Source organism: Halichoerus grypus, chromosome 9, assembly GCF_964656455.1.
Source record: "Halichoerus grypus chromosome 9, mHalGry1.hap1.1, whole genome shotgun sequence".
Lineage (NCBI taxonomy): Eukaryota > Metazoa > Chordata > Mammalia > Carnivora > Phocidae > Halichoerus > Halichoerus grypus.
The window spans coordinates 144,177,416-144,189,564 of NC_135720.1; the positions used below are offsets into that span (position 1 = coordinate 144,177,416).

At 46.1% G+C, this 12,149-nt stretch overlaps 1 non-coding gene across 1 annotated transcript; it reads right to left on the bottom strand.

Annotated features, from left to right (window-relative positions):
• Window positions 1-2,371: 2,371 nt before the first annotated feature.
• TRNAS-GCU (transfer RNA serine (anticodon GCU)) lies at window positions 2,372-2,453 on the bottom strand. Its single transcript has one exon. It is a non-coding gene; the product is annotated as a tRNA-Ser (tRNA).
• Between the last annotated feature and the right edge of the window lie 9,696 nt (window positions 2,454-12,149).

The window sequence follows — 12,149 nt, forward strand, 5'->3', positions numbered from 1 at the left end:
TAAGTTTATGAGAACACTCTTCTGGTTCCCACCGGGGTGCTTGAGGGTACCTCCACTCACGTGGTCTGTGCTAACTGCAAAGGGAAATAACCTCTTCCGCTCCGGCTGTTGCCACAGCAGGTGTGGTCCTGCCTTCTTTCCACCTTGTGGATGCTAGTGTGATGAGACCTCCCCCAAAGTGTCCTCTCTCTTGCGAAATGGCCCGAAGGCCTTCCCCGTCTGGGAAGACTGTACCTGCAGTCCTTCTCCGAACCAGCACCACCTCCAGCCCGTGGTCTCTCAGCCATGCAGCACCGACGTCCTCACCAAAACAAACTCAATAGCACAAATAGACCCCAGACTTCCAGCTGCCCTCCTGGAACTTTATGAGTGACAGGAACAGAAGGAAGAAATACTTCTTGAATATTGAAAGAGAATTTAATGACGTAATCATTGTGATCATATCCAGCATCGCGGACCCACTTGTCTTAGCTCAAATCCACGAATTCAGACTTTATTCCAATCCTCTAAATTAAGGTAATGGAAAAGGCCTTGGGTGGAGGGGTGTCTGCGCCCGAGTGACCCAGGCCTGGGGAGAAGGCCCCGGAGCAGGTGCCACAGGGAGCCAGAACCGGCCAGACACACGAGAGAGGCTGGGAGGGCACGTGGATACTTCTGCTGGTTCCTCACAGGTTCCGTGGCTCTCCTGTGCCTTTAGGAAGCTGAGGGAACCTCTAGGGGTGTTGACAAGGACTCCCTCCTTGACCAAACAAGTGAGGTTCTTCTGAGCCTTCTTCTGAAAGAGGCTCGCTCCATCCTCGGCCTGTCAAGCCCAGGTTAAGAAAGAATCCTATGGAGTCCAGTTTGGGCAAGAATCCTGCTAAACCAGTTTAGGTGGGAAACCCCTACCCTTGATATCAAATCAAGTTCCTTCTACTCCACTAAATATTTAATCAAGTTTTTTTGTGTGTTTGTTTTTTTGTTTTTTAGCAATTTTCCATCCAGTGACTCTCTTTCCCTGCCCACTGGCTGTTAAGAACCTAGCTGCCCCAGTTGTATTCCAAGTTGAGTTCAATCTCTGTCTTCTATTGCAATAGTCTTCACTTAAGCCTGTTTAACTCCATCTGGTGCAATTTTTCTTTGATAATTCCCTCAAAGAACTTACAGACACATCCTGGGAAAATGTCTTTTCCAGAGAAGAGACCTAACTCAGGATTTGAGGATGCAATCAGCTATGTAGAGGTGTGTCCAGAGTAGAGTGAATGAATTAATGGTGGCCAATCATCTGAGGATATGGAAACAGCTTTTAAAATCTGAACAAAATAGGAGAGATGTGGCTGGAAAGACTGAAGATAGGAGCAGCTTTCCTGGGCTGAACATTTACAGAAATAGAATTCTGGGTGGTGAGATGTAACATGTAGACACCTAAGCCAGGTACAAGGCTTTAAGGTCAACAGAAGAGACATCTGAATGCTTTATTAAATCACAGATTCGAAAGCACAGTCCCGGAGATCATAATTTAATAGATCAAGAGTGAGGCCCAGAATTCTTCATTCACAACAAGCACTTGAAGCAGCCCAGAGATCATACTTCAAATACTGCTCTCAGCTCAAATAAATAAATAAATAAATAAATAAATAAATAAATAAATAAAAATTCAGATGAATTAAAACAAAAACAATTCTATTTTTTTTATAAATGTAAGAGGTATTCTGACGTAATAAGTGAAATGGAAGTTAAATTGTACTGTAATATCACTTTCACCTACTAAATGAACAGACAACTGAAAGTTGACAACATACCATCCTGGGGAGGGTGAGGGGACAAGGACTTCAATCATTGTTGGTTGGGAGTGTAGACTAATAAAATTCCTTTGGTGGGCAATTTGGCACTATGTCTAAATATTTCAAATGCATATATGCTGGGACGCAGCAAACTCATTTCTAAAAACATGTTACAGTTTTACAGATAAACACATTCAAAATTACATGTTGGGGGCGAGGGGACACTAAATTAGCAAACATGTTGAAAATTGCAGTACAGTTAAAATCCGGCTGAAAATATCGTGCTAAGTACAGTATAAGCGAGTCATTTACCTATCTCTGCGATGACTTTATCACTTAAGTGAGGCACTGTTTTCTATGCCCTCCAGTTAACTATCCAGCTGCTTCTTCGGAGACCCGGGGACTCCCGGGGTGGCTGTGAATCTCTCCCCGCCCTCAAGAAGGTCGGGAGTAAAGACAAGTGACAGGTGACCCACTGTGACGACCGGCTGCTTGTGCCGCGGGGGAAACTCGGCCGCTGCCAGCCACTCGCGCCGGTGAGGGGGGCACCGGGATGAACGCAGGCGGCCCCCCCGAGCCACCCCGCGTGCAGGGCGAGGAAAACCTCTCGACGAGGGTGGGATTCGAACCCACGCGTGCAGAGCACAATGGATTAGCAGTCCATCGCCTTAACCACTCGGCCACCTCGTCGGGCGCCTCCCCGGCGCGCCCAGGCTCTTCACCCCGCGCTCGGGCCGGCCGTGATCCGCGACACCGGCTTCCTCCGGCCTCGTGCCGGCTCCGTCCCCCCGGCCGTCCCCCCGTCAGCTGTCTCCAGGTCCCTTCCCGGCGCCCGGCAGGCCGAGCGGAGCTGTGCGCGCACCTGGCGGCCTCCCCGCCGCAGCGCCCGGGACTCCGCCGTGCCCGCCGCTCCGGGAAGGGCTGCGACCCCGAGGACGGGCCCCCAGCGCGTCGGCCTGCGCGCCGCGCCTGCCCGTCTCTCCCGCTCGCTTCTCCGGGGCTTGGCCCCGCACGGGGGAGCCGGCGGCCGCAAGCTGAACGCGAGCGCCCGGACGAGCCCGCGCTGGCGCCGGAGGGAGCGCGATCCTAGCGAGGCGGGCGCAGCGGGGCCCCCTCCGCACCGCGCACGGCCGGGGGCGGGGGGCGGGGACCCGGGAGCCGGGGTCCCGCGTGCCGGGGGCGGGGGCCGCATCGCGCTCCCGGGGCTTCGGGGGGCCAGCTCGCCGGCTCCCTCTCCAGCGCGCTCCCCACCTCCGTGGTGCTTCTTCCCAGGGGAAACTTGGCAGCTTCGGGAAACCCAGGATTCTGGAGAGAAATGGGAAGATGAGATTCTGACTGGCCGAGACGCTTTTTCCTGCCCATGAAGCCTCCAGCTCTGTTCTTAGCTTTGAACGGGAGACCCTCTTCTCTCCCTGTCAGGTTCCTTTACTGAATTTCATCACCTCGCCTCCAGCGTACACCACCCATCATGGGAAACTCACCTACACTCCATAGGTTAAAGCACTAAGGATTTATTCATTCAGTGAGTCAAACAACCATATTATCAGTGTTAGGATTTTCCTTAAGCCTTGAGTTAGGACTCCTGTTTTGTTCAAATCAATCAGGTTCACTTCTTGTGTGTCCCTCATTACAGTTCCCAGGAAACCCAATTTATACCGGTGACTTCAGAATTATTTCTCAATACAAATTTTGAGTCGGAAATTTCCCTGTTAGATTAACAAAGATTTTTTTTTTTTTTTTTTTTTTTTACTGTTTTCCCTCCAATGCTCCCCAGAGGGCAGGGATCATAGTTCATTATTCATCACATTACATCCGGCGAGTAGTAGGCACACACAATAGCTATTCTTGAGTGAATGAATGAAACAAATCTATATTTTAATAAAAGAACTACTAAACACCAAGAAGCAAGGTACACAGAGAGACTGTTTTCAATTATTTCAGTTTGTTGGGCTCATGAGTAACACTGCAGGGCTGCTGTAAGGATTGAATGAATATGCAAAGTGCTTTAAAATGCCTGACCCTCGGAATCACCATTGGTTGACAAAGCTCCGCATTATCATTATTATCCCTAAGAAAAGAGAACCAGCAGAAAAAAAAAAAAAAATGAACCAGTAATATATGTAGGCAATCCACAGAAGTAGGAAAAAACCAGACAATAAACGTCCTAAAAGAAGCTCCACTTCGGGGCGCCTGGGTGGCTCCCTTGGTTAAGCGACTGCCTTCGGCTCAGGTCATGATCCTGGAGTCCCGCATCGGGCTCCCTGCTCGGCGGGGAGCCTGCTTCTCCCTCTGACCCTCCCCCCTCTCACGTGCTCTCTCTCTCTCTCTCTCATTCTGTCTCAAATAAATAAATAAAATCTTTAAAAAAAAAAAAAAAAGAAGCTCCACTTCATGTATATCTAAAGATAGCTAATTAAAATAGTAATAAATTCTCCCTTCCATCAGATTGACAAATATTTATAAAATTAATAATAACAAATCTGGGCCAGATGTTGGAAAGCGTGTTTTGAAATACTGCGGTGAGAATGTAAACTGGCAGAAACACATTAAAAGATAATCTTTTTTAAGTCCTATTAAAATTTAAAAACTTACATCCTTATTCCCTTCTTAAAACCCAACTATCAAGTGGAGGTGGGAGGGATGCAAGTTCAAGTGTAGTATGCACAGTCTTGTTATTATTATTATTTTAAATACATATGAAGGTAGATCGATAAAGAGTTTTAGATAATATCAGTGAGGCCCATTTAGCCTCAGCCTCAATTGCATGAAGGCTCAAATTCACACCTTTCTTGATACCTCCAAAGTACATTATACATACAGTTACTGTATATTTATTTGGTGTTAACAGAGTTCATCTTTCAGTATAATCATTTCAAATATATCCCAATTTTTAGAATCTTCCTTTTGTATTTATTTTGATGTGCTGTAAGACTAAAAAAAGTGGAAATTGCCCTGGGCCTTTTACAACTTTTGAAAAACCATGATGGGCACTGACATCAAAAATACCTGCAAGAAATGACATATCAGATAAAGGGCTAGGACCCAAGATCTATAAAGAACTTATCAAACTCAACACCCAAAGAACAAATGATCCAGTCAGGAAATGGGCAGAAGACATGAACAGACATTTTTCCAAAGAAGACACCCAAATGGCCAACAGACACATGAAAAAGTGCTCAACATCACTCATCCTCAGGGAAATCCATATCAAAACCTCAATGAGATACCTCCTCACACCAGTCAGAATGGCTAAAATTAACAAGTCAGGATCTCACAGATGTTGGCGGGGATGCAGAGAAAGGGGAACCCTCCTACACTGTTGGTGGGAATGCAAGCTGGTGCAGCCACTCTGGAAAACAGTATGGAGGTTCCTCAAGACGTTAAAAATAGAGCTACCCTACAACCTAGCAATTTCACTACTAGGTATTTACCCCAAAAATACAGATGTAGTGATCCAAAGGGGCACCTGCACCCCAATGTTTATAGCAGCAATGTCCACAATAGCCAAACTATGGAAAGAGCCGAGATGTCCATCGACAGATGAATGGATAAAGAAGATGTGGTTCATACATACAATGGAATATTACTCAGCCATCAGAAAAGATGAATACTTATCATTCCATCCATGTGGATGGAATTGGAGGTTATTATGCTAAGCGAAATAAGCCAATCAGAGAAAGACAATTATCATATTATCTCACTCATATGTGGAATTTAAGAAACAAAATGAGGATCATAGGGAAAGGGAAGGAAAAATAAAATAAGATAAAAACAGAGGGAGACAAACCATAAGAGACTCTTAATCACAGGAAACAAACTGAGGGTTGCTGGAGGGGAGGTGGGGTGATGGGGTAACTGGGTGATGGGCATTAAGGAGGGCACGTCATGTAATGATAATGAGCACCAGATGTTATATACAACTGATGAATCACTGAATTCTATCTCTGAAACTAATAATACACTATACGTTAATTGAATTGAAACAAAATAAACAAAAACAAAAAAAAGTCTGCAAGAAGTACATCATTTAGAAGTTATTTTAATAATTAACCTATCATTTACCTTGCCTTTGTAAAGATATCCAATAAATGATTAAGAAAAGTTACCATTTGTAGAATATTTACAGATAGAAATGCAAAAGAAATGCTTTAAAAATCATTTTAGGGGCGCCTGGGTTGTTCAGCCGTTAAGCGTCTGCCTTCGGCTCAGTTCATGATCCTAGGGTCCTGGGATCCTGGGATCGGAGCCCTGCATCAGGCTTCCTGCTCGGCAGGAAGCCTGCTTCTCCCTCTCCCACTCCCCCTGCTTGTGTTCCTGCTCTCGCTCTCTCTCTGTCAAATAAATAAATAAATAATCTTTTTTAAAAAATCATCATTTTATAACTGTTAACGCATAATGAATGTAGGAAGTAATAATTGGTGGTTGAAGAAACCACTGGGTGGAAGGAAAGGGGTGGACCATCTTAGCATAATTAGAAGTGGAAAACCTAAGTTATATGCCACCTGATGTGATACTAGAGGAAATACATAGTGAAACTTTTTTTTAAAGATTTTATTTGAGAGAGAGTGAGCATGAGCAGGGGGAGAAGGAGAAGCAGACTCTCCACTGAGCAGGGAGCAGGACGCTGAGATCATGACATAAGCCCAGGACCCCAGGATCATGACCCAAGCCAAGGGCAGATGTTTAGCCAACTGAGCCACCCAGGCACCCCTTACATAGTGAAACTTATAATGAATTCTAGCTGAGAACAACTGAATGTGAATCCCCAGTTTATAAGAGATAGAGAGAGTAAGAAAACACATTAAGTGATACCACAAGGATGAAATCAACCAAACTTAGAACATAAGAGATTCTAGAGGACAGATCACCCAGTTACATAAACAAGTGAATGGCATTAAAAAAATAAAAGAGGCAATGTTACACGGTGAGAATTTTAAGAGATTTTATCAACCATAAGCAATGTGTGGACCTTATTTGGATTATGAATCAAATCAACTATAAAAAGGCATTTTTACAAAACTGAGAAAATTGAACTTGGACTGAGTATTAGTATTAAGAATTTTAGTTAGGGGTGCCTGGGTGGCTCAGTTAAGTGTTGGATTCTTGAATTTGGCTCATGTCATGATCTCAGGGTTGTGAGATTGAGCCCCACATTGGGCTTCGAGCTGGGTGTGGAGTCTGCCCGAGATTCTCTCTCCCTTTGCCCCTCCGTAAAAAAAGAAACATTAGAAAAAAAAGAATTTGAGTTAAATTTTTTAGATGTGATAAAGTTATTGAAATTACTTTTTTAATGTCTTTATCTATTAGAGGTATATACTGAAATATTTAAAGATCAAACTGCATGATGCTTGAAAATAGCTTGAAATACTTCAGAAAAAATGGGGAGGGATGAATGAAATAAGAATAGTGTGTGTTAATCATTGTTGAACCAGGCTGAGATGGACGTGGACATTCATTATACTATTCTAACTATGCAAGTTTGAATGTTTTAATAATACAAATTAAAAGAATTTGTTTGATGCGGGTCTTTTGGTTGTCAGCTCCTGGTTTTTATTTGTAACTGTGGTCAGGGCACCTGGTGGCTCAGTTGGCTGAGCATCGAACTCTCCGATTTCAGCTCAGGGTGTGATTTCAGGGTTGTGAGATCGAGCCCCACCCCAGCTCTGCTTGCTCAGAGCAGAGTCTGCTTGGAGTTCTCTCTCTCCCCCTCCCCCTCCCACCCCACTCCCTCTCTTAAATAAATAAATCTTTATTTGTAAACGGTGTAAAATCTCCCATTCTTAAAGGTTAGTTTGATGAGTACACAACTCTAGACTGACAATTATTTTATTTCAATACTTCTAAAATAGATTTCCCTTTTCCTGGATTGTATCATGAAATTAAGGTTCTTGTTAACATTTTAATTGTTCCTCCTTTGCAGAAGATCTGCCCATTTTCTCTGGCTGATTTCAGATCTCTTTGGTGTAACATACTTTCAGTAGGAGGTGTGAAGATATAGTTGTTCACTTTACCTTGCTCGTGATGCACTGTGCTTTCTGAATCTTTTATGCATGAAAATTCCTCTCCAGTTCTGGGAAATTCTCAGCTATTATGTTTTCAAATATTACCTCACCTACATTTTTCTCTTCTTTTATTCCTGGCTCTAATTATATACACTTCAGAATTTATTACTTGATCCTACATCTCTATTGCATTCTTTTATCCATCTTCTGTGGCTGTGTTATAAACTACCCTGAAACTCAGGGGCTTAAAACAACACCCACTTATTTTCTCACAGTTCTATGGGGTAGCAATATGGGTAGGGCTCAAGTGGGCTGTATCAACCCTTCTCTTTGTGGGGTCAGTGGACTAATTTCTTTGTGGCCAGTTGGTAGGTCAGCTGGAGACTGTTCTTGGATGGCCTCAATAACGTATCTGACGGTAGGCAGGGACTATTTCTGGGATTTGATCAGGTTTCCTCAGTGTGATCTTTCTAGCAGGATGGTCCAGCCTTCTTTCACAATGATAGTAGTATTCCAGGAAAGTTGGGGGGCACGACAAGGTTTCTGGAGACCAGGCTTGGAAGTGGCACATCATCACCTCATTGTACTCCACTGGTCAGAGCAGCTCAGATTCAAGGTTTAGAGGAATAAATTAGACTCCACCCCCTGATGCGAGGAGGTGCAAATGACCTGTGGTCAGGTTCATCTGTCACAGCTTGCTTCGAATGTTCCATGTTCTTAACTATTTTTGTCGTATTCTGGATCAGCGTTTTGGCTTTATCTCTCAACGTAGTAATTCTTTCTTCGGCTGTAGCTAATATACTGTTTAGTCTTACCTACTCAGAATTTTTAATTTCAACTATTGTATCTTTATTTCTTGAGTTCTAAATGTTATATCATTCTATTCATTCTTCTTGCATACTCTGTATCCTTGATTTATTGATACATATCCTACATAGCTATTCTTTATCTTGTATCTTAAAATTTCAACATCTGCAGTTCCTTAGGTCTATATATGTCACATTTTGTATCTGCTGAACCATAAGCATAGTGGTTTATCTTCTTGTGTGTGTAGTCACCCTTACTGTTGAGCTGGTTGTGTGATCTTAATATGAATGAGTCCTGCAGGCCTAACTTGGGGAAGTTTTCTATCAAAGAGGGTATGTTTCTACTTCTTCCCAGAACTGGGGACAAAGCTGACCCTGAGCCACCCACATCCCACTACAGGTTTCAGCCCATAACAAGCGTCAGGCTCTGCTCTTCCACATCCCCACTCTTATGACATGAAATCATTCACCCCTACGGTTGCGTCAGCACCTGGCTTCAGGATAACCTGCTCCTGGACTGACCCAGGTGTGTTTCCTATACTGCTTGTTCCCAGCTGCTCTGACTCCCAGGCGCTCCAGGCAGGGCTCCCACATCTAAAGCTTGGATCACTAATTGCCCTGACTTGGGCTCCAGGGGCTCCTGAATTACTGTAGAGCCAGATAACATTTATTTGTTTTGAGTGACCCCTTAGAGAATTCTCCAACTCTTTGTGAGACTGGAAATGTCACAATGGATGTACTATCCAAGGACTAATGGTTGGGAAGTAGGAGTTTCTAATCAGTCATAATTGGTGAAGATTAAAAAAAAAAAAACCAACAAGAACCAAAAGGCACAACCAAATCATTGAAAATGGACAGTCCTGTCATGAGAAGTGATTTTCAATCAATAAAGAATGCCACAGATGAAATTCGTGAACATGTAATAGACTGGAAGGAGATTTTTTGCAACAACTAAGACTGACAAGAAATTAATATATACTATATAAAAGACCCCTTGCAAAAGAGCAATTAAAAAACAAAAATTTAAAAATTTAAAAATACCACCTGGCTGGCTCAGTTGGTAGAGCACGCGACTCGATCTTAGGGTTGTAAGTTCAAGCCCCACGTTGGCTGTAGAGATTGCTTAAAAAAAAAAAAAACCTTACTAAAAAAATAAAATACCATCAGAAAAAGAGGCAACACAAAAGAAAAATGGGACAAGGAAATAAATAATTCAGAAAAGTAATGCCTAAATGACTTATAATATTAAGAGATGTTGAACCTCCCTAGAAATCAGAGAAATGCCAATCAGGAAGAGTAACACAAAAGCCTGCCTACAAAGGAATGGCGCAGACCATAAAGGTGGAGAAGAGCAGGTGTTGTTAAAGATGCCGGGGAATGGAAACTTCTATGTGCTTCTGGCAGGAGGGAAATCACCACAGCTGTCCTCCAATGCCGACTTGCAAAACAGTGCAATCAAGTATCACATGGCCGCTGTAACAAATTACCACAAACTCTGGGTGGCGTACAGCAATACACATTTATTCTCTTGCACTTTTAGAGGTGTTGGTGGGGCTGCACTCCTTCCAGCGGCTGCAGGGGAGAATCCGTTTTGTTTAATTTTCCAGTTTTTAGAGCTGCACTGTTTTCATTTCTGAGCCCGCGGTTGCTTACTGTGCGTTCAAAGCCTCAGGGCAGCATCTACCTTCAGCAAACACACTGTCTTCTCTTTGCTTTCCCCTCATGGAGGACAGGGGTGATTACATTCGGGGCCCATCCCGAGGACCCAGGATGACTTCCCAGCTCAGAACCCCTACCTCCATCACGTCTGCACTCTCTCGCTGTCCGAGGTAACACTCACAGGCTCCAGGGACTGAGACCTGCATGCATTGGAGGGCTGTGTGATCTAGCTGACCACAGCACGTGTATTTTTGGACCCTGGGTGTATCTCCCAGCCAATTCTCCCTCAAATCTTCAGGGAAAACTTTACAAAGATGCTTTCTGTAAGCAGGCACGGCATCTAATTTTAAGCCTTTAAATCTGGTCCTTATCCCTCTTCTTTTCTCGTCTCTGCTCTTTTCATTCTAACTACTGTGAACGAGTGAGTTCTCCCACTAAACACCAGAGGATTTGGGCTCGGTGCTGTCACTCATCCATGCGAGGCGGCCTCCGGATACGATCACTACACAACACCGGCTACGAAGTATTCAGCTGGGAAATGCACCCCCTGAAACTAACCATGAGAAAACTACAGTCAGACCCAAAGTGAAAAACGTTCTATTAAAAAAAAAAAAAAAAGGTCGTGGGAATGTTCCAGATTAAAGAAAACTAAACTAAATGCGATGCCTGACCTCTAACTGGACGCTGCACCAGAGGGAAATCGGGTCAGTCGGTCGAACCGGCCTGCCGACCGCAGATGAAGCAGCCACGGCGTCAGCGTGAAATCCCCGACGCCGCTCACGGCGCCTGGTTACCGAGCCAAGCCCGTGAGGGTAACTGACCAGCACGCACCGCAACTTACTCTCGAATCGGAGAAAGGGGCAGCAAAGGTTCAGGCAAATGGAGTAAAATATTAACAATGGCTAAAACTGGGTTAAAGACATTTTTGTACTATTTTTATTTTTTATTTTTCAATTTTCTAGTAAGTTTGAAATTGTCTCAGAGGCAGAGAGAGACTGCACCGGATGCTCCAGAGACATCGACGGCTGCGAGTTGGGGCTGGACCGGGCCAACTCTTTAAGGTAGAAGCCCCCCCCAAACCGTCCAAGGAACCAGTGATTCTTCATGGCTCCCGAGGTCCCCACGGGCTGGTCGTGGGGCAGCAGAAGCCAGGGCCGTCTGGCTTGCTCACCTGACACCGCAGCAACAGTCCCCCCACCCCCGCCCCGAGCCCGGCACAGCGGGGGCCGCCAGGGGGCTGCGGACAGGGACACCTGTCACCCAGGCTCGGGCTCCCAGCTTGTCCTTGTGATCCATGCGGGACACCGTGAGCCCGCGGGGGCGTCCCCTGCCACCAGCACGGAGCGTTCAGCGGCCGTTTTCGGCTCCCGGAAACCGAGGTGGCGTGAGGGTCTCGGGCCCGCCCCCCCCCGCCGCGCCGCCACCTGCCGCCACCTGCCGCCACCTGCCGCGGCCTCCCGGGGCGTGAGGGTCTCGGGCCCGCCCCCCGCCGCGCCGCCACCTGCCGCCACCTGCCGCGGCCTCCCGGGGCGTGAGGGTCTCGGGCCCGCCCCCCACCCCCCGCCGCGGCCTCCCGGGGCGTGAGGGTCTCGGCCCCGCCCCCCCCCCCCCCCCCCGCCGCGCCGCCACCTGCCGCCACCTGCCGCGGCCTCCCGGGGCTTCTCAGCGCAGAAAGCAGGAAACGCGGCGGGAAAGCGCGAGACCACACACGGTCTCTTCAGCCTCCTTCCTCCGAAATCTCGTTCTGTGGTTTTTGGGTTTTTTGTTTTGTTTCGCTTTTTTCGAAGCCAGCGCGCGGCCTGTTCCGCACCCGAGGAAGTCTGCACCCCCGTTTCCTCTGCAGTGTCCCAGATCTCTCCGAGGCGGAGGAATAATGGCTATAAATCACGAGAGCCATCCGGGGCGCCGCAGCCGCAGTC